The sequence below is a fragment of the Lissotriton vulgaris genome, chromosome 1_2, assembly GCF_964263255.1.
Source record: "Lissotriton vulgaris chromosome 1_2, aLisVul1.2, whole genome shotgun sequence".
NCBI classification, from domain to species: domain Eukaryota; kingdom Metazoa; phylum Chordata; class Amphibia; order Caudata; family Salamandridae; genus Lissotriton; species Lissotriton vulgaris.
This window is the reverse complement of record NC_141686.1, coordinates 307,151,966-307,176,812: the sequence shown is the minus strand read 5'-3', so window position 1 is coordinate 307,176,812 and position 24,847 is coordinate 307,151,966. Positions and strand designations below refer to the sequence as shown.

Genomic DNA, 24,847 nt, shown 5'->3' with positions numbered 1-24,847 from the left:
TCTGTAAAATGTTATCAGGATGATCTATTAATATATGGTGTTAATCAACAAAAACATGACAAGTCTCTAAGAATGGTGCTGAAAAGATTGGAAAATGCTGGTTTAACATTGAAATATGAAAAATGTAGATTCTTGGTCAATGAGGTGAATTATTTGGGACATCATATTTCAGCAAATGGAATCACACCTACAAAAGAGTTGGTTGAGACCATTGAGAAGCTGGTATCACCAAAAAACAAGGAGGAAGTTATTTTTCTTTTCTTGGAATGGTTGAATACTATGGAAAATGTATAAACAATCTAGCAGGTAAAACAAGTAATTTGAGATATCTACTAGGTAAGAATAAAGAATTTAAGTGGACAGATGAATGTCAAAGAGAGTTTTGGGATGTTAAAAAGGATTTGGTTGATGCTCCAGATTTGCAAGCATTTGTACCCTTTGAGGAGGCTTTTGTGGTAACGGATGCCAGTTCAAAGGGTGTGGGTGCTGTTTGGTAACAAAGAAGGAATGGTCAAGAGAAACTGAATGCTTGTGCCTCTAGGAGCTTGAGGGGCGCTGAACTGAACTATTTGGTTATAGAAAAGGAGGCTCTGGCTATATATTGGGCACTAAGAAAGTTTAGGAATTTTCTATGGGGTATGAGGTTCATAGTCTGTACAGACCATAAGCCTTTAAGAGAGATCTTTATGATGAAAGGTTTAGATAGTGTTTCATCAAGGATTCGAAAGTGGGTTATTGGTCTTCAGGAGTTTAATTTCAGTATTGACTATATACCAGGAGTTGATAATGTATTTGCTGATTGTTTATCACGTTTGGTGGATGAGGTTCAGGGTGTTGATCATGAAGATGAAATATGTGAAAATAAAGTAAATGTATGTGAGATTACCTCAGGGGCTATACTTGAAGATGAGTGGTTGGAGGAAATTGGTAAGGATTCCGAAATGGGGAAAATAATTGCTAAAGTCAAAGGGCAAGTTAATTGGGACGGCTCTTTTGAAAAAGTATGGCATTTAGTTGAAAATGAGTTGTCGGTGGAGAATGGAATTCTTTTGAGGGGTACGAAGTTAATTCTTCGAGGTTCTTTGAGGAGAAGATTGATTGAGAAGGCTCATCAGGGTCATCTAGGAATTGTTAAAACCAAGGAAAGAATTCGGTGTTCATTTTGGTGGCCGGGGATGGATCAGGAAATAGAAAGAGAGGTGAGAGAGTGTTTGCAATGTAGGGTAAGCGACAACATTTTAATATCACGCACAACTCCCATGGTTTGTCGCTATCTTCCAACAGGTCCTTGGGAGGAAATTGCTATAGATATTGTAGGTACTCTTGCTGGTGAGCATCGTACACCTTATCTGATAGTTTTGATTGATCTTTATTCTAGGTGGGTGGAAGTTTCTTCTGTTTCTGAAGTTACTTCTTCATGTGTCATCTCTTTTCTTAAAGAACTTTTTAGAAGGGAAGGTTTTCCGAAGTCTCTTTTATCAGACAATGGTCCACAATTTTGCTCGAGCATGATGTCAGAATTTTTAATGTTTTGTGGGATAAAACATAAAAGATCTTCTGTTTATCACCCAGAAACCAATGGAACTGTTGAAAGATTCAACAGGGTAATTAAGGAAAATGTACAGCTTTCTAGGGTAAATTCTATGGATTGGAAGGAGGAATTGCAAAAGTGCATTCTAGCACATAGATTTTCTCCACAAATGACAACCAAGAAAACTCCTTTTGAACTATTTAAAGGGAGAATTCCCAACACGAGTTTGAGTCCAGCTTGGATGTGTTGGGGTAAAGGTTTAATAAACAATGGAATTGGTGATTGGAGGGTTAGAGAGGAGAAAGTTCAGCTAAGAAATAAAATATGCTATGATGAAAGGAAAAGAGTAAAGGAAGGGAAAATTGAAGTTGGTGATGTAGTTAGGGTCAGAGCACCGGTAGGTGCTTTGGCTTGGTCAAAATACTCTGCACCTATGCATGTCATAAAATGTTTTAAAAATTCTGTCAAATTGGAAAATGGAAAGATTTGGAATTTAAATCGTGTTGATATTGTAAAGGATTTCACGATTGTTGATAAAACTATTGTAAAGAATTCTGTTTGTTGTGATGATGCAAATGTAACTCAGCAAAGACTTAGCTCTCGCATAAAGAGAGTTCCATCTTATCTAAAGGATTATACAAGATAAGGATTTCTTTATGTTTCTGCATGATTATCTTAGCATTATATTCTGTGCTCATTTTGAATGTTTATTCTCTCATGTTTTCTTCTTTGTTCTTTTCAGTATTGTTTCAGCTTTTAATTATAAGAAAGAGTTCAAGTTCAAGTTCAGGAATTTGTATAGCGCACTACTCACCCAGAGGGTCTCAAGGCGCTTGGGGGAGAGGGTGCATTATTTATCGAATAGCCAAGTTTTAAGTTCCTTTCTGAAGGAAATGTGGTTCTGTGTAAGGCGGAGGTGAGTGGGTAGAGAATTCCAGGTCTTGGCCGCCATGTAGGAGAAGGATCTTCCTCCCATGGTGGATCTGTGGATGCGCGGAACTGTGGCGAGGGCTTGATTGGAGTCTCTTAGTTGGCGGGTGGGTGTGTAGAAGGACAGTCGTGTGTTGAGGCATTCGGGTCCTAGTTTGTAAAGGGCCTTGTGTGCGTGGGTGAGGAGACGGAACGTTATTCTCTTGTTGACGGGAAGCCAGCGGTGGTCTTTCAGGTGACCGGTAATGTGAGCTTGGCGAGGGATGTCCAATATGAGTCTGGCTGATGCGTTTTGGATGCGTTGGAGTTTTTTCTGTAATTTGGCTGTTGTTCCGTGGTAGAGGGTGTTTCCATAGTCCAGTCGGCTAGTGACCAGTGCGTGGGTGACGGTCTTTCTTGTTTCGGTGGGGATCCAACGAAAGATTTTCTTGAGCATACGAAGTACGTTGAAGCAGGAGGATGAGACGGCGTTGACTTGTCTGGTCATCGAGAGGGAGGAATCTAGGATGAAGCCTAGGTTACGTGCGTGGTCTGTGGGTATGGGTGCCGTGCCCAGGGCCGATGGCCACCATGAGTCGTCCCAGGCAGAGGGGGATGATCCTAGGATGAGGACTTCCGTTTTGTTTGAGTTAAGTTTAAGGCGGCTGTTTTTCATCCATTCGGCTACTTCTTTCATGCCTTCGTGAAGATTGGTTTTGGCGGTGTTAGGGTCTTTGGTGAGGGAAAGGATCAGCTGGGTGTCCTCAGCGTATGAGATGATGTTAAGGTTGTGTTGTCGCGCGATGGATGCGAGGGGACTCATGTAAACGTTGAAGAGGGTGGGACTGAGTGATGATCCTTGTGGTACTCCGCAGATGACTTCGGTGGCCTCTGATTTGAATGGGGGGAGTCGGACTCTCTGGGTTCTCCCGGCGAGGAACGAGATGATCCAGTCCAAGGCTTTTCCTTGTATGCCGATGTTGCTGAGGAGTTGTATGAGGGTGCTATGGCAGACAGTGTCGAAGGCGGCGCAGAGGTCGAGTAGGATGAGGGCAACTGGTTCTCCGTTGTCCAGAAGCGTTCGGATGTCGTCTGTCGCTGCAATTAGGGCGGTTTCGGTGCTGTGTTTGGCTCGGAAGCCGGACTGTGAGGTGTCGAGGGAGTTGTTGGATTCAAGGAAGGCGGCGAGCTGGCTATTAACAGCTTTCTCAATGACTTTGGCAGGGAATGGGAGGAGGGAGCTGGGGCGGTAGTTCTTCAGTTCAGAGGGATCTGCTGTGGGTTTCTTCAGGAGGGCGCTGAGTTCGGCGTGTTTCCAGCTTTCTGGGAAGGTAGCGGAGTTGAAGGAGCAGTTGATGACATCACGGAGATGGGGTGCGATGATGGAGTCTGCTTTGTTGAAGATGTGGTGGGGACAGGGGTCGGTTGGCAAGCCTGAATGGATGAAGTTCATTAGGCGGATGGTGTCTTCAGTGGTGATTGGGTTCCAGGCGCTAAGGTTGTTGGAGGGCGGTTTAGATTCGGAGGTGGGTGGAGTGGACTGTTCATTGGAAATGTTCTCAAAGCTGTTATGTATGTCGGCTATTTTGTTGTAGAAGAAAGAGGATAACGAATCGCAGAGGTCTTGGGAGGGAGTAATGTCGTTTGAGGCTGTGGTGGGGTTGGTAATTTCTTTGACGATGTTGAATAGTTCCTTGCTGTTATGGGCGTTGTTGTCGAGTCAATCCTTGAATGCTGATTTCTTGGTGGATCGGATCAATTGGTGGTGTTTGCGGGTGGCTGTCTTGAAGGTGGTTAGGTTGTCAGTGGTTGGGTTTTTTCTCCATGTTTTCTCGAGAGTACGGCATAGTTTCTTGGATTTCTTAAGGTCATCGTTGAACCAGGTGGCCTTTTTGTTACCTTGTTTGGTTTGGTGGTTTTTCGAGGGTGCTAATTCGTCAACGCTGTGAGTGATCCATTGTTTGAGTTTGGTGGCAACTTGTTTTGGGTCCGATGAGAGGGCGGGAGGGTTTTGTTTGAGCGATGTGAGGAGTTGGTCGGTGGTGATTTTGTTCCAGTTTCTTCGCTGAATAGGTTGTGGGGGGTTGTGGGTCGAGGTAGTTTTGGAGCTGAAGTGAACAAGGCTGTGGTCCGTCCAATGGAGAGCTGTGGTGTGATCGAAGGAGATGTGCTTGCTGGAGGTGAAGATTGGGTCGAGCGTGTGTCCGGCTACATGGGTGGGGGTGTCAACTAGTTGTTTGAGTCCGAGATTGGCCAGGTTGTCCAGAAGGGTGGTGGTGGTGCTGTCGTTTTTCTTTTCCAGGTGGAAGTTGAGGTCTCCCAGTAGAATGTAGTTCTCGGAGGTGATGGCTTGTGGGCTGATGAAGTCAGTGATGTCTTCGCTGAATTGTTTACGGGTTCCTGGTGGCCTGTAGATGAGGGTGCCTCTAAGTGTGGTCCTGGGGTCGGTGTGGATCTGGAAGTGGAGGTGTTCGGCGGTTGCAAGGTTATCGTCGAAGCTGGTCGTGATTCTGATGGTGTTCTTATGAACGATGGCGATGCCTCCTCCAGTTTGGTTGGTGCGGTCTTTTCGGATGACTTTGTAGTCGTCCGGGATGGCTATGGCGATGTCGGGTGCTGATGATGCGTTCATCCAGGTTTCTGTGAGGAAGGCGCTGTCCGGTGAAGCAGTGTCGAATAGGTCCCAGAGTTCAGTGGCGTGTCTGTGGATCGAGCGGGCGTTCAGCAGGATGCACTTCAGGTGGTTAGAGTCGGAACTGTGTTTGGAGTTAGTGGCTTTGGTGTGGGTCTTGGTGCAGGTGAACTTGCAGGAGTGGCAGGCGAAGGGTCCATGGGTACGTCCTGGGGCAGCCTCGTAGCATTGTGGTGTGTGTCCGGGGTTAAGGGCTAGGAGGGTGGCGGCGTCATACGTAATGCGGGAGGAGTGCGGTTTGGGGGGCCCAGGAGGTCTGGTGCTGGGCGCGGTCCAGGCGCGGACGGGCGTAGACGGGCTTACCTTTGGCGCACCTTCGGCGCGACCGCTGCGCGCAAACGCATCTGTCATAAGTGGAGGGGGGAGGTGCGAGGGAGGAGCAGCTGGGAGGCGGGAGCGGGGTGGAGAGGGCGGGCTCCGAGGCACAACAATCACCAAATGGCCGCAAAAGTGAAACCGGACCAGGATGTGGCACAAAGTGGGGATAAGCTGTGGGAGACGAGCGAAATTAATAAACAAATGAAGGTCTTAATTACACTATCGAGCGATGCAGACTAGGAGAGCACAAAAAGCATAACACACTAAATGGACCAATATTAGCGAGGCACACCGCTCGATCGTAAGGCAGGCAGCAGTTAAACAATGATATCACAGGCAGCAGGCAGCAGTTGTGCACAGAGCACGATCGTAAGGCAGGCAGCAGTTAAACAACGATACCACAGGCAGCAGGCAGCAGTTGTGCACGGCGTGAGAGAGGATCACTGCTCAGCTAGGTCACAGGTCAGCAGGGAGCATGGGGAGCGACCGCCACCGAGAGCGTCGGGATGGTCACAGCGCTTCTGGGGACGGGGCTTGCCTAACCAGTTCGTGGGAGGGAGGAGCAGCTGGGAGGTGGGAACGGGGTGGAGAGGGCGGGCTCCGAGGCACAACAATCACCAAATGGCTGCAAAAGTGAAACCGGACCAGGATGTGGCACAAAGTGGGGATAAGCTGGGGGTGACGACCGAAATTAATAAACAAATGAAGGTCTTAATTACACTATCGAGCGATGCAGACTAGGAGAGCACAAAAAGCATAACACACTAAATGGACCAATATTAGCGAGGCACAGCGCTCGATCGTAAGGCAGGCAGCAGTTAAACAATGATATCACAGGCAGCAGTTGTGCACAGAGCACGAACGTAAGGCAGGCAGCAGTTAAACAACGATACCGCAGGCAGCAGTTGTGCTAGGCGTGAGAGAGGATCACTGCTCAGCTAGGTCACAGGTCAGCAGGGAGCATGGGGAGCGACCGCCACCGAGAGCGTCGGGATGGTCACAGCGCTTCTGGGGACGGGGCTTGCCTAACCAGTTCGTGGGAGGGAGGAGCAGCTGGGAGGCGGGAGCGGGGTGGAGAGGGCGGGCTCCGAGGCACAACAATCACCAAATGGCCGCAAAAGTGAAACCGGACCAGGATGTGGCACAAAGTGGGGATAAGCTGTGGGAGACGAGCGAAATTAATAAACAAATGAAGGTCTTAATTACACTATCGAGCGATGCAGACTAGGAGAGCACAAAAAGCATAACACACTAAATGGACCAATATTAGCGAGGCACAGCGCTCGATCGTAAGGCAGGCAGCAGTTAAACAATGATATCACAGGCAGTAGGCAGCAGTTGTGCACAGAGCACAATCGTAAGGCAGGCAGCAGTTAAACAACGATACCGCAGGCAGCAGGCAGCAGTTGTGCACGGCGTGAGAGAGGATCACTGCTCAGCTAGGTCACAGGTCAGCAGGGAGCATGGGGAGCGACCGCCACCGAGAGCGTCGGGATGGTCGTATTCTCTCCATTTCTATTACTTTTGGTTTCTATGGAATGTTCTGTATGAGGGATTCTTGTAATGTCAGTTGCTGGTTGTTAGCTGATGGTTAGGGTGCATATGAATAAACCTAATCTGAGGATTGCATTCTTTTCTGTATTTATTCATAACTTTTCACCCAACTCCAACTCATCACAGTCTACCCTTGTACACTCTACCCCACCCAATCCACCACAGGTACCCCATCTACCCTACTCAAATCTACCCCACTCTACTTAAATCTAGCTCACTCCACTCTAATCCACTCCACTCCAATCTACCTCACTACACTCAAACTACACCACTCCACCCCACTCCAATCTTCACTCTAAACTATTCAACTCCACAGTATACTGTTGCTCAGATAAGAATTTACCTTAAAAAATGAAAAGACAAGAGGCGTTTGGCTAAACAGGAACACGCTGACTTAATTAAATGCAGCGGCCAGGAGAGTCTTGACAGAATGAGTCCAAGGATATAAAAATTGTATGGATGTTGACTATATTTAACAACTAAGTTTTTTAAAACTAATTGGTTTTAAAAAATACTGTAGCAGTATGTCAGGGGTTTCCTGCCTGCCAAGGTTCGGGTGACGACAATAACCCGTATTCCTTTCCGCCCCAGCCACAGATCGGATACGGTCCCTTTAAGGCAGCGTGGGCCTTCCCGGAGGAGGGAACTCCGCCGCTGTCGTCATCACCCTCCCTCCAATCAGGAACGACGCTGGCGCTCATAGCGCGGGACCCGAAAGAGAACGCGGCGAGTGGATCAGGAGAGCAGGAGCGATCCAGAGAGTCTCGGGAAGACTACGCTGCCCCAAGGAGAGAGAACGTGGAAGCGGTATCGTCCCAGGAAGCCAGGAAAGAGGACTTGGAAGCCGTTTCGCCCCGAGATGAGAGAAAGCCGGGAGGCCAACGAGACCATGCTCCGCCCCGCCACACTTCAGGAGGAGAAGTGTGGCTCCACAAGGTACGGGCCAGGTTAAGGGGACTGGTCTTCACAGGGAGGGAATGGGTAGGGGTGGTGGGTGGTCACGGGACGTGTGTACATGTGTGAGGCGTTTTTCGCACCCCCCCGGTTGTATGCACACAAACGCTTGCAGGTTCTGTTTTATCACTGTGGTATCGGTCCCTGGTGATCCCCCTCACTCCCCGTTTCTTCCTCCTTTCTATTCAGTTGTCTGGCAGCGCCAGTAACCCCGGGTTTCTTCTTTCCTTATTTCGAGTGCCTTTGGAGCCGGATTCCTTCGGTGGTTGAGACGTGGACCCCGGCTGTAAGACGATCCACACCGGCCGGACCAGGAAGCCATAACCGTCCAGAACTGTGGACCTTTTTGTGTTATCTCGGAACCCCGAGAGCCCTGTTGTTTCTGTTAGACTTTTGGCGTGCAGAATAAAGCGTTACTCTATATCTAACCCTCTGAGTGGAACAGCTTCTCTTCTACGGGTCGTTCTCCCCCCCCTTCAGTGCGTCTCTCACACAGTAATCATGTAATCTTAGGGTAAAATGACTAGTTGCACTTTTTGCTAAGGTGTGTTATTTCATTATGCTATTAACTGTAATATTTTATGGTTTTAAGATGCAACATTTGTATGGTTTTAATTAACTGAAACAATAAACTTAAACTGAGTCCAAGGAAAGTCTGTCAGTGTAAAAGGTTTTGGCTGACATTATACACAACTGTGAGGCAAAATAAATAATTTCTGCATTCCTGAAAAGGCATCTCAACCATAAATTAAAAAGTTTGCCCATCTGATAAGGACTCGGATGGCTCTCGACCTTGGGAAGAGCTAATGAGGACCAGTGTGTACGTGCCCAGATGCCTGGCATAAAGAACGTGTGATCACTACGTGTGGTGTGCATGTCGTGTCTTGATTGGCTGAGTGTTCATATCTACATGTGGTATCTAGCTTTGTGGTATTTTTGGGGAATGCAAGCCTTTGGCCAAACGTGTTTTATTAGGGCCAATTGCCTCAGATTTGTTTGTGGTTCAACTATCTATCTGTGAGACCGATCAGGGTTTTCCCTGGGTGCGAGTTTGTCTTTGGCTTAAGAGAGGCCCCATCTGAGACCTGTTATTGAATGGACGTGTGTGTGGGTGTGTGTGTGTGGGTCGCTGGGCCTGCCTGACCGCGTATCTCTGACTCAGAGACGATGGAGAGGTTACCTTGGGTAAACCCAATAGCAATGAAGAAAGTTCACTGGAACTCCTGAAAGTAATGTGGCAGTAACTGGTGTTGTTTTTATCGACATTCTTAACATTGCGTGTACAGATGTCATAGCGTCCATTGATATTGTCTTTACTGATATTGACATAGTTATGCTTCCTAGATCATGACGTACATTGACATTGCTTTTACTGGTAACAGCCTTGTCATTCGTACATGGACTGTCGGTATCAGCAGGATTGGGTGGGCACAGGCACACATTGATATTGCATTTGTTGGTATTGCCGTTGATGGGTCTGCACAGATCACAGTATTCATTGACATCGTATGCACCCATTCCAATCTACCTCAATCTACTCCAATCAACCCCACTCCAATCTACCCCTCTCCACTCCAATATGCCCCATTCCACCAATCTACCCCACTCCACCTTGCCCCACTCCACTCTACCACACTCCACCCACATCTGCCCTACTCCACTCTACACCACTCCCCTCCAAACTACCTCATTCTACTCCAATCTATCCCACTCCTATCTGCTCCAACCTAATTTGCTCCATTCCAATCTATCCCACTCCACTCCAATCTAACCACTCCAATCCACCCAGTCTACTCAAATTCACTCCAATCTACATAACCTACCCCACCCTACTCCAATCTACCCCACTCCACCCAATGCACTTCACTCCACCCCAAACCAATCTACCCCACTCTACTCCAATCTATCCCAGTATAATTTATCCCATTCCATTCCAATCTACCCCACTCCACCCCATACCAATCTACCACACTCCACTCCAATCTACCCCATTCCAATCTACTCAACTGCACACACCCCAGTCTACTCCACTCTATTCCACTCCAATCTACCCAGCTCTACTCCAATCTACCCCATTTCGCCCCAATCTACTCCACTCTAATCTACCCTACTCCACTCTACTCCATTCTATCCCACTCCAATCAACCACACTCCACTCCAATCTACACAAGAAACCACACCCCAATCCACCTAATCTATCCCACTACACCCCATTCTACCCCAATCCACTCGAATCTACCCCTTTCCAATCTACCCAATCTACCCCATTCCAATCCACCTAATCTACCCTGCTCCACTCCAGTCTACACCACTCCACTCCCCTCTACCTCAACCTACCCATTCCACTCTACCATAGTCTACCCCCCTCCACTCCAATCTGCCCCTCACCTGTCTACCCAGTCCACCCAACTCCACTCCTTCCTACCCCACTCTTCTCCAGTATATTCCATCCCACTGCAGTCTTCCCTACTCCCCTCCAAGATAGCACTATACCCTATTCTATCCCACTCTACCCCAATATACCCCACTCCACTCTAGCCCAATCCACTCTAATTTACCCCACTCCAATCTTTCTCACTCTGATCTACCCCAATCTATCCCACCCAACTGCACCCCACTCTACTCCCCTCCATTCCAATATATCCCACTCCAAATCACCCAATCTAACCCACTCCAATCTACCCCTACCTACCACACTCCATTCAAATCTACCCCAGTCCAATCTACCCCACTCCACTCTAACCCACACCATTCTATCCAATGCCAATCTACCCCACTCCAATCTATCCCACTCCAATGTACCCCACTCCGTTTCAATCTACCCCACTCCACTCTAACCCACACCATTCTATCCAATGCCAATCTACCCCACTCCAATCTATCCCACTCCAATTTACCCCACTCCGTTTCAATCTACCCCACTCCAATCTAACACAGTCTACTACACTTCAATCGACCCCAGCCCACTTCACTACATTCCACCCTACTCCACTAGAGTCCACCCCACTCCACTCCAGTCTAACCCACTCCACTCCAGTCTACCCAACTCCACTCCAGTATAACCCACTCCAATCTACTCCACTCCAATACACCTTACTCCAATCCACCCAATCTACCTACTCCACTGTTATGTCATATAATATTGAATTGTAGAGCCCACTAACCACCCAAGAGGTTATCCAGGTGCTTGGGCAAGTGTGTGGACGCCAAGGTGCTTATACCAAAAGCCAGGTATTCAACTTCTTGCAGAACTCAAGAATAGAGGAGGAGTATCTGATGTGTTGAGGGAGGTTGTTCCATGTCTTGGGTGTGGTGTAGGACAATAAGCGACTTACAGTTTTGCTTTTGCAAATGTGTGGAATGTGTGCAGGTGGGAGTGAGGTAGAGCATAGGTGTCTGGTGGGTTGGTGAAAGTGCATGCTGCTGTTCAGTTATTCTGGTCTTGTGTTGTGTGAGCCGAGCGAGTGAATTGGGAGCCAGTGAAGCTTCTTGAAGTGCGTTGTGAATTGGTGCAGCATGGGAGTTCGAGTATGAGTCTTGCAGCGGTGTGCTGGATGGCCTGGCGTCTGTGTAGTAGTTGTTTGGAGATTCCGGCATAGAGAATGTTGCCACAGTCCAGCCTGCCTGCGATGAGTGGTTGTGTGACGGTCCGTCGTGTTCTGAGGCAACTATTTGAAGATCTTTCCTAGCATGCACAGGGTGTTATTTATTTATAGATACTTGTAGAGCGCGACATTCATCCCAAGGGACATCACAGCGCTAAGACAAAGCAGAGTGCAGGTAAATGTAAGAGTGTAAACATTCTAATTATCAGGTTAGTAACTGGGGAATAGGTGGGTTTTTAGCTTTTTCCTAAACATTAGGTAATCTTCAGTCAGGCGAAGTTCCGGTGGGAGTTTGTTCCAGAGGACCGCTGCTGATTTTGAGAACGATCGGTCACCCATCCTGACTTTAGTCGTACCCTTGACTGATGCCAGTGCCTGATGGCGGGATCTCAGGTTGCGCGAGGGTACATAAAAATCTAATTTACCATGTAGGATTTGTGGGCCTGCATTATATAGTGTTCTATGTGCATAGCACATGAGCATGAAGTTGGCTCTTTGGCGTACTGGTAGCCAGTGTAACTCCTTCATACAAAAATTTAGCAGCAGCGATTTGGACCACTTGGAGTCTGGTAAAAAGATAATCAGCCATGCCAACATACAGTGCATTGCCATAGTCCAGCCTGCTCACAAGAACAAGGGATCCAGGGAAAAAGTAGTCTAAAAAGTTTTAATGTAGCAAAGCTTTTCCCGCACAATAGGCGTACTTGATTCTGCATGGATAGCGCGTGCCCAAATTCTTAGCAGCCTGCCTCTTTTCAGGGGCAGGGCCCAATGCTTGGGGCCACCGGCAATTATCCCAAATTGCATGAGCGCCTCCGAATAGTAGGATCTCTGATTTTCCGGCATTTAGTTTTAAGCAATGTCCAGACATCCAACTCGCAATTTCTGTAAGGCAGGGGATCAGATTGTCTTTGGGGCCGACTTTTGTCAGTCTATCAAACAAGGGAATTATCAATTGTGTGTCGTCAGCATAGGAACATATCGCAAAACTCCATTTCCTGCTGACGTCTTCTAGGGAAGCAAGTAGGGCTCAAGGTAGCTCCCTGCAGAACTCCATAATCAATTCTTTTCTCAGTGGAGGAGTAGGGACCCATTTGAATTATCTGGGTTCGGCCTTTGAGAAATGACGCGGACCATGCTAGGGCTTTTGAACAGAGCCCTTTGTCATAGAGGATTTGTAGTAGTTTGCTGTGGGATACAGTGTTGAAAGCCGCAGTGAGGTCCAAAAGGATCAGTGCTACAGCTTTGCCTTGATCAACTAATGACCTGATATTATCTGACACAGCCAGCAGGGTGGCCTCTGTACTGTTCTTTGCCCTAAAACCGGTTTGTGAAGGATCCAATAGGCTATTGGTTTCAATAAAAGTCGTGAGTTGTTTATTGACCAATTTCTCCAAGACCTTAGACATGCATGGTAGTTGGGAGATTGGTCTACAGTTGGCTGGATCATAGATTTCGAGACCTGGTTTCTTTAAAAGGGGGAAAACTACTGTTTTTTCCATATATCTGGGAAAGATGCAAGCTCTAAAGATTGGTTGAGAGCTTTGGTGACCTGGGGGCATAATACTGACACCAGGCGGGAAAAAATGAAGTGTGGACATGTGTTTCATGGAGATCCCATGGTGCGTGCCCTGCTAAAAAAAACAACCTGGACCCCGGTGACTTCAGCAGTTACCGTCCGATCTCTCTGCCCCCCTGGGTGAGCAAAATTCTCGAGAGGCACATCAATACTCACCTGGTGCACTTCCTCGAGAACAACCAGCTGTTAGATGCCACCCAGACGGGCTTTAGACCTAGACATGGAACGGAGACTGCTCTGCTGGTGGTCACCGAGGAAACCAGAAAGATCCTGGACCAAGGGGGATCAGTGGCAGTGATACTCCTTGACCTCAGCGCGGCATTCGACACGGTCAGCCATGACACCTTGCTGGGCCGTTGTTCGAGTGTCGGAATAGTTGGCGGATCATGGCGTTGGCTCAAATCTTTTTTGAGCGACAGGTGCTTTCAAATTTTTGATGGAGACATGGTATCCACAAGCAGGCCGCTAAGGTGCGGAGTACCGCAGGGCTCCTCCCTAAGCCCTGCGCTTTTTAACATCTACATGAGACCACTGGCTGAGGTGGTCCGTCCGTATGGCATCAAGATCATTTCATACGCGGATGACACTCAGCTAGTGGTCTCCCTGGCGCAGGAGCCGGGCTTACCATCTTCGGGTCAGCTGGCAAAATGCCTAGAGGAAGTAAAGGGATGGATGACTTCTTCTTTCCTCAAGCTTAATGGGGATAAAACAGAGCTGATGCTCTTGGGCCCCGCAAACCCCACTTTTTTCAACTCCCTGTGGCCCCCATGTCTTGGTGCTCCTCCAACACCCAAGGACAACATAAAGAGCCTTTGGATTTGGCTGGACAAAGCCTTATCTTTCAATACTCAGGCTACAAAACTCTCGGCTCCCTGCTTTGGTCCCCTTAGGATGTTGAGGAAAGTTCTCCATCTTCTGCCGGCGGAGGCCAAGCAGGTGGCCATTCAGGGTCTGATTCAGTCTCGCCTGGACTTTAGCAATGTCCTCTATCTCGGTGTCCCTGAATACACACTGCGTAAGTTACAGATAGTGCAAAACTGTGCGGCTCGCACACTGCTCAAGTTGCCGCGCAGACTGTCAGCCAAACCTGGACTGAGCAGTCTGCACTGGCTTCCAGTGCGCCAGAGAATCGCCTTCAAGGCGATGTGTATATCCCACCAAGCTTTCTGGGATACAGGACCGGCTATTCTTCGGGACCTAATAAAACAGTACCAACCTAACAGAAATCTGCGTTCTAGCAAGGCATATATGGCTATAATCCCTAGAATAAAAAGGGCAAGAGCTGGCGGCAGGATGTTCACTCAAAACGCCGCCAGGCTATGGAATTCTCTTCCGCTTCAACTCAGGTCCAATTCCATCCTTTCCTCTTTTCGGAAACAGCTGAAGACTTTTCTGTTTAATGCCCCACATTAAATCCTCAGCATTTTCCCCTCTGTTTTAAGCAATTTTGGCCGCTAGCGCTTGGACGCCCCAGGGCAGCAATCACGCTTTACAAATTGACTTTTCATTTCATTTCATCCTGCCTTAACCTCTAACATGGCTTTAGCCACTTGTTCTTAGGCTAAAGGTGACAGACTATCTAAACAAATGTGGGCTGCAGGGTGAGGAGCTACATTTTCACAGACCGTATTGTATTCGTTGTTGGTGGGAATGAAGGTTGCATAGGTTTTTGTCACCTTAGCTATTAAAAAGTTGTTCAGTAGTTCACAATTCTCGTGCGAGGGCGCCATAGATTGGGACAGCGAGGGGGGCTTACGAAGTTCCCGAATTACTTTATAAAGTTCTTTGGATGAACTACCAGTTAGTCGATCCTTTCTGTATAGTATTTGGTTTTAGCATCTTTTAAGGCCCCATGATAGGTTTTTTGTTCAGCTAGGTAAATCTATCTATCTGTGGTAGTTTTTGAGAGTCTCCATTTGTGTTCCTTGATTCAACACTCTCTTTTCATAAGTTTTAATTTCAATGTATACCACTTTTCTGATTGTGTTTTAGTGACTGGTTTCCGAGTAAGTTTAGGGGCACACTGATCAAGAGTTTTTTCGATATCTTGTTGTAGCTGTATAGCTAGTGTGTTTATAGGGTGTTCATACTGTGGCCTAGAAACACAGGGGAAGAAGGCACTAAATGATTCCTCCGTAATTTGATTCCAAGGCCTAGTCTTTGTCTGGTACGTTGTCTCAGTCTTAGGTGAATTATTGGGCAGGCTAAAAGAGAAGGAAATTAGGAAGAGATCAGTCCAGAATAGAGGTTTAGATTCATGGATGATCATGGATTCTATGTTAGAGAACAATAAATCTAGGGTGTGGCCGGCCACGTGAGTTGGTTTAGTGATCCTCTGGAGTAGCTGCATTATAGCCATGTCATCATCCAGGTGTTTAACCCCCGGGTTTGTAGGCTTTTCATAGTTAAGGTTAAAATCTGCAATAACTAGAACCTGATTTTGTTTTAAGCAGAGGGGGAGAAGTTGTGTTAATAAGCTAGAACGTAAACCAGGTTGATAGCCTGGCGGGTTATAAATGACTGCCCCTCCAAATAGATTACAGTCATCCACAGACACTGAGGATGCTAGAATCTCATGTGTGCCTGCTTCCGTGACCGTAATGGGAACACAGGTGAAGTTATCTTTATATAAAATTGATATCCCTCCTCCTCCCTTACCGCCTTTCCTATCTTGTTTTAATATTTTATATCCTAATGGTAGGACAGTGACAATGTCTGGGGTGTTGTTATCAACTAGCCAGGTTTCAGTAACAAAGGCCAGGTCTGGGCTCAGATCATCCAATGTCTCCCAGATCTCGATGCTGTGTTTGGGGAGTGATCTGGAATTAAAATAGATACCGTTCAAATCCAGGACATTAGGATTTGATTCTTTCTCTGGGTATCAAGCTTGTATATCATAGCTACCCCATTTACAATGCTTGCAAGAAAATGGACCTTCCATTTCGGTGGGGGATGCTCTTATACATACCCTGTCTGAACTAACTGTAACTCCTATGGCTAAGAGTTCTTACGTTGTGTAGGAGAGGGGTTAATTTTTGATTGGTGGAATTAGGGCATAGTTTCTGGCCCATGGTCCCAATCGGGCGCAGACGGGCGCAGACAGTTTTGCCTTGGGTGTGCCTCCGGCGCGCCTGCTGCGTGTCCTGCCATGCATTGTCTTTTAAGGCTTTCCCCGAGGAAGTGGCGAGCGACTAGAGCGCCAACCCTCTTCCCCTAAACTGGCGCTCGCACCAAAGTTACAGAAAAGATCCCGGTACTCCTCCGCACAAACGGGACCTCCCGCGGCGGACCAAGAGTAAGGGACGGGTATGTTGAAATGTGGTTTACAAGTAGCAAACTCGAGTTAGTGCAGAGACAGATTAAATAGTTTGTTAAAAATGTGGCTAAAATTCAAAATGGGCAATAGAGACTGTGCAAATAAGAAAATTCAGGTCAGTGCAAGAGTTAAAGCAATCTTTCCTTCAGCGCTACACTTAGCTTCATCTGTGAAAGCAGGAGGTGCACACTGCGTTGACTTGAGCCGCCATGTTGAGCTTGTCGCCCGGGATGATCCCTAGATTTGTGTGTGTTCTGTGGGTGTTGGTCCTAGCTTAGACAGTCACCAGCAGGAGTCCCATGGGGAGGTCTTGTTGCCAAAGACCAGTGCTACCATCTTGTCGAAGTTGAGCTGCAGATTGTTGCTGCAACCAGTCTGCTACCATTGTCATGCAGTTGGTGAAGTTAGTCCTGGTGGTGGTTGTCCTGTCCATCAGGAAGAGGATGAGTTGGGTGTCATCAGGAAAGAAGATGATAGTGGGAAGAGGGATGATCCCTGTGGGACTCCCCATATAAGTCTCTTGCCTGATGTGAAGGGTGACAGCCTGACCCTTTGGCTTCTTCCCATGAGAAAGGAACAGATCCGTTTGAGAGCAGATCCTTGTATGCCAATCTCATGGAGTTGCTTGTTGATGGCTTTCTTAATCACTTTGGCTGGGAAGGGGAGCAAGGAGATGGGCAGGAAGTCGCTCAGTTGATATGATTAGCTGTGGGCTCCTCAAGGATGGTGTTGATTTCTGCAAGTATCCAGTCATCCGGAAAAGTAGAGGACATGATGTAGGTGCGGATGAGAAGTGTGGCTCACTGTTTAGAGCAGCAGACTCTGAAGCAGAGATCAGGCCCGGGACCAGGGTTCAAGTCCCGACGCGGCAGGGTCTTTGGCTCAATGTCCTCGGACTCGATAATTCTCGCCTCGGCGCCTACTCTAATCATGGGTGCCACGCTGCAACTCTGGGCAATAGCTTGCTTAATCTCCACAACGGCCCCAACAACACTGGGATGCCTAGCTTCTCCTTGGGGGTGCCCAGGAGGGATATCTCACAGGGAGAGCCAGGAAGGGTTCCACAGCGTTATACAGCGCTGGGACGCCCCGTTGCTGGGGCAGCTGTGCGCTTTACAAGTATACTACATTTAGATTTACATTTACATGATGTGCGCCCGGGTGGACCTGATTGGTGTGTAGGTTAGAAAAAAAAGTTCACTCTATCCTAATCTACCTCACTCCACCCTAGTCTAGACCAATCCACCCAACTCCACTCTAATGTAGTCTACCCCACTCCACTCCAGTCTAACCCTCTCCACTCTAATCCAATCTACCCCATTCCAGTTTACCCCACTCCAATCTACCCCACTTCACTCCACTCCTTCCACCCCACTCCAGTATACCCTACTCCAATCTAACCCTCTCCACTCCAATCTACCTCACTCGACTGTACGCCAATCTACTGCACCCTACCTCACTTTACCCCAATCGACCTCAATCTACCCCATACCAATCGACCCCACTCTAATCTACCCCTCTCCCCACTCCAATCTATCCCATTCAACTCCAATCTACCCCACTCTACTCCACTCTAATCTAACCCACTGTACCCACTCTAATGTACCCCAATCCACTCTACCCCACTCCAATCTACCCCACTTTGTCCAACTCTCCCCCCCACTGTACCCCAATCTACTCTACTACAGTATATCTTATTTTTTCCAACTCTACCCCATTCTACTTTACACCACTCTACTCTTGCCCAATCTACCGCACTTCACTCTACCCGAATCTACCCTGCTTTTTTAAAATTCATTTAAGTCACATTCTTAACATAAAGTGGCAACAAAGCAATATTTCTAAAGGCATAAATCATATGCTCCAATATGGCCATGTTGCGTCAAACAAGCTCAGAGTGATATTGTAGGGTTACCCCACTGGAGAAACCTTTGAAATATAGTGGCCAACAGGTACAATCTTCTTCCGTACAATTTTTGTAAAAAAATAGCTAATACATCAAAGGTATTAAAAATGATGCACTTTTCTTCGGCATAATTTCCCTACAAATGGCTAATAAACCAAAAGTATTATAGGCTGTTCGAAAATATAGACATTCAATTTCACTTGTCTGTCATAATAATTTTCACTGCACCCTTGCATGCGAGTATTTTTACAATAAAAGGTTTGGAGTGCGCCCATTGTTTACCATTCATTGGCTTCATTATTGTTAGACCTGGCACCATTGGCGTGGGTCTCCCTTCCATTTTTCTGTTGTTGCCTCGTGGGTTTTGCTGGTGTTAGCTGCTCAGGGCACTGTGCCACTGCCATCCAGTGCCACAGTGCAAGTGCTCCCTATATAAAGTGTATATGATGATTGGTTTCCATGATTGGCTTATTTGGTTTACTGTCAGACCCCAGTAAAGGGCACCAGGAGTGCCAGGGCTTGTAAGTCCAAATGCTGCTGGTGGGCCTGCAGCACTGGTTGTGCCACCCACAGAAGCAGCCTTGTAAAATGTGTCTAGGGTCTGCCACTGCAGAACCTGCGTGCAGTCTGGTACTGTCATGCTGACTGGGCAAGGGCACCCACTTGCCAGTCTCTAAACCTTCCCTTAACTTCATATTAGTCACCCCTATGGTAGGCCCAAGGGCAGAGTGCATTGTAAGCATAAGGTAGGACAAGCCCTGATGTGTGTGGCATGTCCTAATAGTGAATTACAGCAATTTTCGTTGTTCACTATTGTAAGGCTACCTGTTCTCTCATAGGCCAGAATGGGCTGAGGGAATTGTTACATCATACATTCCTAACAGACTCAGGGAACATGGTAGAAAGTCAAGTTTAGTATGCCTGAACTCAGAATAATAAAATACATCTTTTAGTAAAGTTTATTTTAATATCCTGTGCTTGCAAATGCCACTTTTAGCAAGCTGCCATTTGCTTGCCTTACCATTTCAGCCCGCCTCTGCTTGGATGTGTATCTGCTGTCTGGTTTCTGTGTGTGACAGAGCTGGGGAATTCCAGGAGACAGTCTGGGCTGCCATGTGGTGAATGGAGAGATTACACCAGGATGGGTGGGAGGGGTGCCCCTGGACTCTGAATAGGGCTGTGCTCTGCCACCACAATGCAGGCTCCACCTCCTTCGGAGCATCTGATGTCTCTGCCCTGCAACCAGAAAGAAGAAGCCAGAGTCTCCAAAACAAAGTGCTTCAAAACTGGACTGAACTAGGCTCAGGCCCCCTGGCCTGCGAGAACAAAAGAAATGCAGTATAAAGATAGGAGCCCTGCTCCTAAGAAATCAGATCCTGCTTGAACCAAGAAGAAACCTCTGCCTGAGGAGAAGGAACCGGGAAAGCTGAAGGAGGAAGACTGTCCCTGTCCTGGGGGATTGGCCTGCAGTGGTTGCCTTGCTGCGAAAGGAGAGGAAGAACCTACAAAGATTTGCTACTTTCTAAAAGACTTGTGCTTCAAAAGATCTCCAAGGGCTTGTGTGTGAGCTTGCCCCCTGAACGGAGTCCCAGGACTATTGGACTTCCAACCCCTTCACCAAGAGCTGCTGGAAATTGCCATTTGTCCCCTGCTACTGTGCCCCACAATCCAAAGTGTGCCCCGAAGAACTGAATGACGTGAAACCTGTGCCCACGCCGCCCAGAGCTGTGTGACTCCACTCCTGTTACGAACGAGCCGTAGCTCGCACCGAAAGCAACATGGGCCGCACCGCACACTGCTTCACCCTCCGGCTTCGATCCGCACCGGTTGCCGTGTCCCAGCCGCTGGCCTTCTGACATACGCAGCGCACCGCAGGGCGGAGTACGACTCGCACGTTTGCAGCGTACCATCTGCCCCGCAACGCGCTGTTTTGGGACTGTACGGCATCCCCCGCTCTGAAGGGACGACGCGCACAACGCTGTGTGCGTGAACGCTTCAAACCAGCATCATCCACCTCGCTCCTCCGGATCCCCGCTCTATGCCTCGCAAAGACGCCTACAGCACTCCGGGTCTGCACCGCAGTGAGGCTGACTGAGTCCCTGGTTCGCCTTTAATTCTTCACCGCACCGTCCACGTCGGACACCTCGATCAAAGGTACTGTACAATTCGAACTGAGCCTGTGTGCGCACTGGACCGGAGAGTCCGCAACGTTTAGTTAACTCTTTTTAAGGTACGATCTTCCCCGAACGAGCCGCAGAGCCAGTGCGAAGTGCATGGAACAGAAAGACACACATTTTTAAAGAACACTTGATTTGCTCATAGTATTGTGGCCTATTTTTACATGATTCGGTCTTGTGCTAAACCTATATAAAGAAACCTTATTTTTATACAAACCCTAGAGTTGTGTCCATATGTGGTGTTGTCATTGAATTACAGTATGTGTTCACAAATGCTTAACCTATGACGCTTTGAGATAGGCCTGGTCTGCTTGCGCCACACTACCTAAAGGTTGAGCAGGGGTTATTTTAGAGGGTGATCCCCTTATCCTGACTAGAGGAGAGGGTCCCTGCTTGTCACAAGTCTTTACCTGTGCCAACCAGAGACCCCCAAATCTAACAATTATCACTTTTCTTTGCTGACTCCTAATTTCCAGGGTGTGCCACTCTACGCCACTCAACTCCATGCCATTTAGACTCCATGCCACTTGACTCCATGCCTCTCAACTCTATGCCACTCGACTCTGCCACTCGATTCCATGCCACTCTACTCCATGTCACTCGACTCCACCCCACTCCACTCTTTGCCACTACAATCGACACCACTATACATCATGCCACTCCATTTCACAACACTGTGCCATTCTCTGCCACCTCATGTCACTCTACTCCACTTAACTCTACTCCACTGTATGCCATTCTGCTCTATGTCACTCCACTTTATGCCACTCCACAACAGTCCACTCCACGCAGTGCCACTCTTCACCACTCCACACAACACAATGCCACACTACGCCACATCACTCCATTCCACGCCACTTTGCGCCATTCTGTGAAACCTCATGTCTCTCTCCTCTACTCCACTCAACTCTACTCCTCTCCACTCCATGTTACTACAGACCACTCCACACAGTGTACTCACTACTCCACACTAACACAATGCCACTCCACACCACACAATACCGCTCTACACCACACCACTCCACTCTACGCCACCCCACTATATCCCACACAATGCCACTCCACACAACGCCATTCAACTGCAAACAATGACACTCTACGTCACTCTTCCCTTTGCCACACAATTCCACTCTACGCCACTCCACTCTGTGCCACTCCACTCCACCTCCACACTGCACCAATACACTCTATGACACTCCACTCTACTCTATGTCATTCTAATCTATGCCATTCCATTCCATTCCATTCCACACCACTCTGCACCACTGTACATGTTTCCAAGCCACTCTATTCCACTCTACTCTATGCCACTCCACTCTGCTCTACACAACTCTATTCTATGCCACTCCACTCTACGCTACTCCACTCTACACCACTCAACGCCACTTTATGCAACTCTACTCTACGCCACTCTACTCCACAAACCTCAACGCAACTTTATGCTAATCTACTCAACTCCACCCTATGCAACTCTAAGCCAATTGACTCTATGCCATGCTATGCCACTCCACTCTATGCCTCTCCACTCCACTCACTACAATCCACTCCACTCTCTGCCACTCCACTCTGCGCCACACCATTCCACTCAACTTTCTGCCATTCCAATATACTGTACGTCACTCCACTCTACGCCACTCCCCATCACTCCACTCTATGTCATTCTGCTCTACTCTATGCCACTCCACTCCACTCCACTCCACACTACACCACTCCACTCCATGACACTTCACTCTATGCAATTCTACTCTATGCCACTCCACTTCACACAGTCCTCTCTCTGGGACTCTACGTTACTCTATTCCACACATTGCTACTCTACGCCACTCAATGCCACACTATTCCACTGCACCCCAGGCTATGCCACTCCCCTCTATGTCACTCTACTCTGCCCCTCTCCCCATGCCACTTCCTGCCACTCCACACCACACACCCACTCTACTCTACGCCATTCCACTCTACACTACTCCACTATACTCTATGTCAATCCACTCTACGTCAGCCCACACCAATCTACACCACTCCACACCACTCCATGCCACTCCACTGTACACCATTGCACTCTACTCTACTCAAGTCTACTGTATGGCACTCTACTCTACACCTTTCCACATCATGAGACCACTTTATGCCCCTTACTCCATGCCACTCCACTCCACTCTACGCTACTCTACGCCACTCTTCGACAGTCTACTCTACTCTGCACCACTCCACTCCACTCAACGTCACTACACTCAACGCCACTACAATCTATGTCATTCTACTCCACTCCACTCTAGGCCATTCCAATCTACTATACGCCACTCTACATGTCTCTGCACCACTCTACTCTATGCCACTTGTTTTGAATGTGGCTGCTCACCATCAAGCCGCACCCAGTACCCCAACACTCCCTTAAGACAGAGGTAAAACTCAACACTCCCTTAAGGTGAGGTACCTTTCACCACTGCACCTTTAAAACACACACACACTTTGCACAGCACTCCCACTTTGGAGTCAAAAGACCAATTCAGGTGCTTTGAAATAACACACATGATTTTATTAATGAACGGTAGGCCAAATATATCAGTAAATGCGGATTCATTGGTATCAAACACGTTTAAATGAACAAGTAAAACAAAATGTAGAGACTCTCTCTCTTCTAGAATAAGGCTTGGGGTTTACTACATAAACAAAGGCTGTCTCAGATACCAAATGCGTAAGATTCAAATATATGTAGCAAACTTATAATCTAAAGGCATGAATCAATAACTGAGCAAACTATAATACTGATTAATAAACAAGCAATAACTGAGATAAGATAAGATACACTGGACGTCCTGCAAGAGATCAGAAAGATATATATGTATATATTGTTGTAAATAAGACGATTGGTGCCGATTACGTTGGTAAAGACACTGTTTATCCGTCGAGTAAAGACGCAGAAAACCCGACCTGCAGTGCCAGAATTCAAACTACTTCCAACGGCTCCGTGATAGAACCCTGGCTCATAGGCACGAGAACATGCCTCCACGAGCCCAGCGCAAGTCACGAGCCCAGCCAAGGATTATGCATGAGATAAACATAACATATATATACAGTAGAGGATCACGCTGGATGTGCACCTCCCACACCACAAAGAAACACCTCAAACGATCACAGCCACTGGCTCACATCACAATGGCAATAACCACAAAACTCAATACATCACCTGATGCGTACACTGCCCACTTCTGGCCGGGGGAAGTCGTCACACAGCCGGAGATCAGAGCTCAGCAATCAGCGTTCAAACCGAGATAGACACGTCTGCCCTCGCTCGGAATCCAAACTCCCGCCAGACCAGTGGAGGCTCCCCTTTTTAATACAAATCCGAACATAACGAAGCTTCTAGCAAGCCTCGCCCCCTCATTCTCATGAGAGCCCGTACCAGTCTGCTCCAAGACCACAGCATCGGTTGATCAGGCCTTTGCTATGGCTTTGAGATGAACCAAGTACATTCCTCTGATAAGAACCGGTTTTCTCTAGTCAGTAAAGTACAAACAACAGGAGGAAGAGCAGATCATGCCCTCGCCACTTTGCAGCTACGTGCAAGCACAGAAAATAGCTTCAGTCATGAAAATGGAGTTGGTTAGGCCATGCACACAGAAAGGCCCAAAAATGGAATTGAAAAGCATGATGACATGAAAGCATGTCAAATCTAATAAATAGTAAGCACTGCCATAAAGCAAGGTAAAGTCAGAAAACAGAATGACATTAAACCATGTCAAAGCCAATAGTAAGAACTCATAATTCTCACCAATGCACAATACAGTACACATTCCTGCACAACTACACGCCTTCAAATGCACATCCCACACGCTATGCTCTTGGCAAGACTGTTCCAATCCGTAACAACTCCCATTGAAAGACAGTAAGATTACAGGACAGAAGAGAAGCAGGCATATGCAGGACCATCCTACATTAAGGCTAGGGTAAAATAACACACTAAAGCCAGTTAAAATGGTGGTGGTTGAGGGTCATCATAGGGTGCCAAAATCACAAGACTGGCTCTTTTATTACAGCCACTCCATACCACTCTATGCCACTCCATTTTGCGCTACTCCACTCTACACCACTCCATGCCACTTTATACCTCTCTATTCTACGCCGCTCCATGACACTCTACACAGTGGTGGCTGGCGATATTTCAAATTGATGAGGGAGCAGGCTGCCCTCTCTTGCTTATTCCATTGCATGAGATTAAGATGGCAAAAAACATGCAGTCTCGGAAATGTGTCTTGTCCGTCTCCTACACAGGACAGAAGGTTGTGCAGTGAAATGTCAGTTGGCA

General features: G+C 47.6%; 1 protein-coding gene across 2 annotated transcripts in view; it reads right to left on the bottom strand.

Moving 5' to 3' along the window:
- Nucleotides 1–24,847, bottom strand: part of LOC147736573 (transmembrane protein 176B-like) — a 322,222-nt gene that overhangs the window by 189,212 nt on the left and 108,163 nt on the right. The window contains exon 1 of one of the 2 annotated variants that reach the window (XM_086953313.1): nucleotides 23,729–23,920. The exons of the other annotated variant lie outside the window; for it this stretch is intronic. The gene's annotated coding sequence lies outside the window, so the exon portion shown is untranslated. Of the gene's footprint in view, nucleotides 1–23,728; nucleotides 23,921–24,847 lie in introns of those variants that run through there. 2 annotated transcript variants of the gene reach the window in all.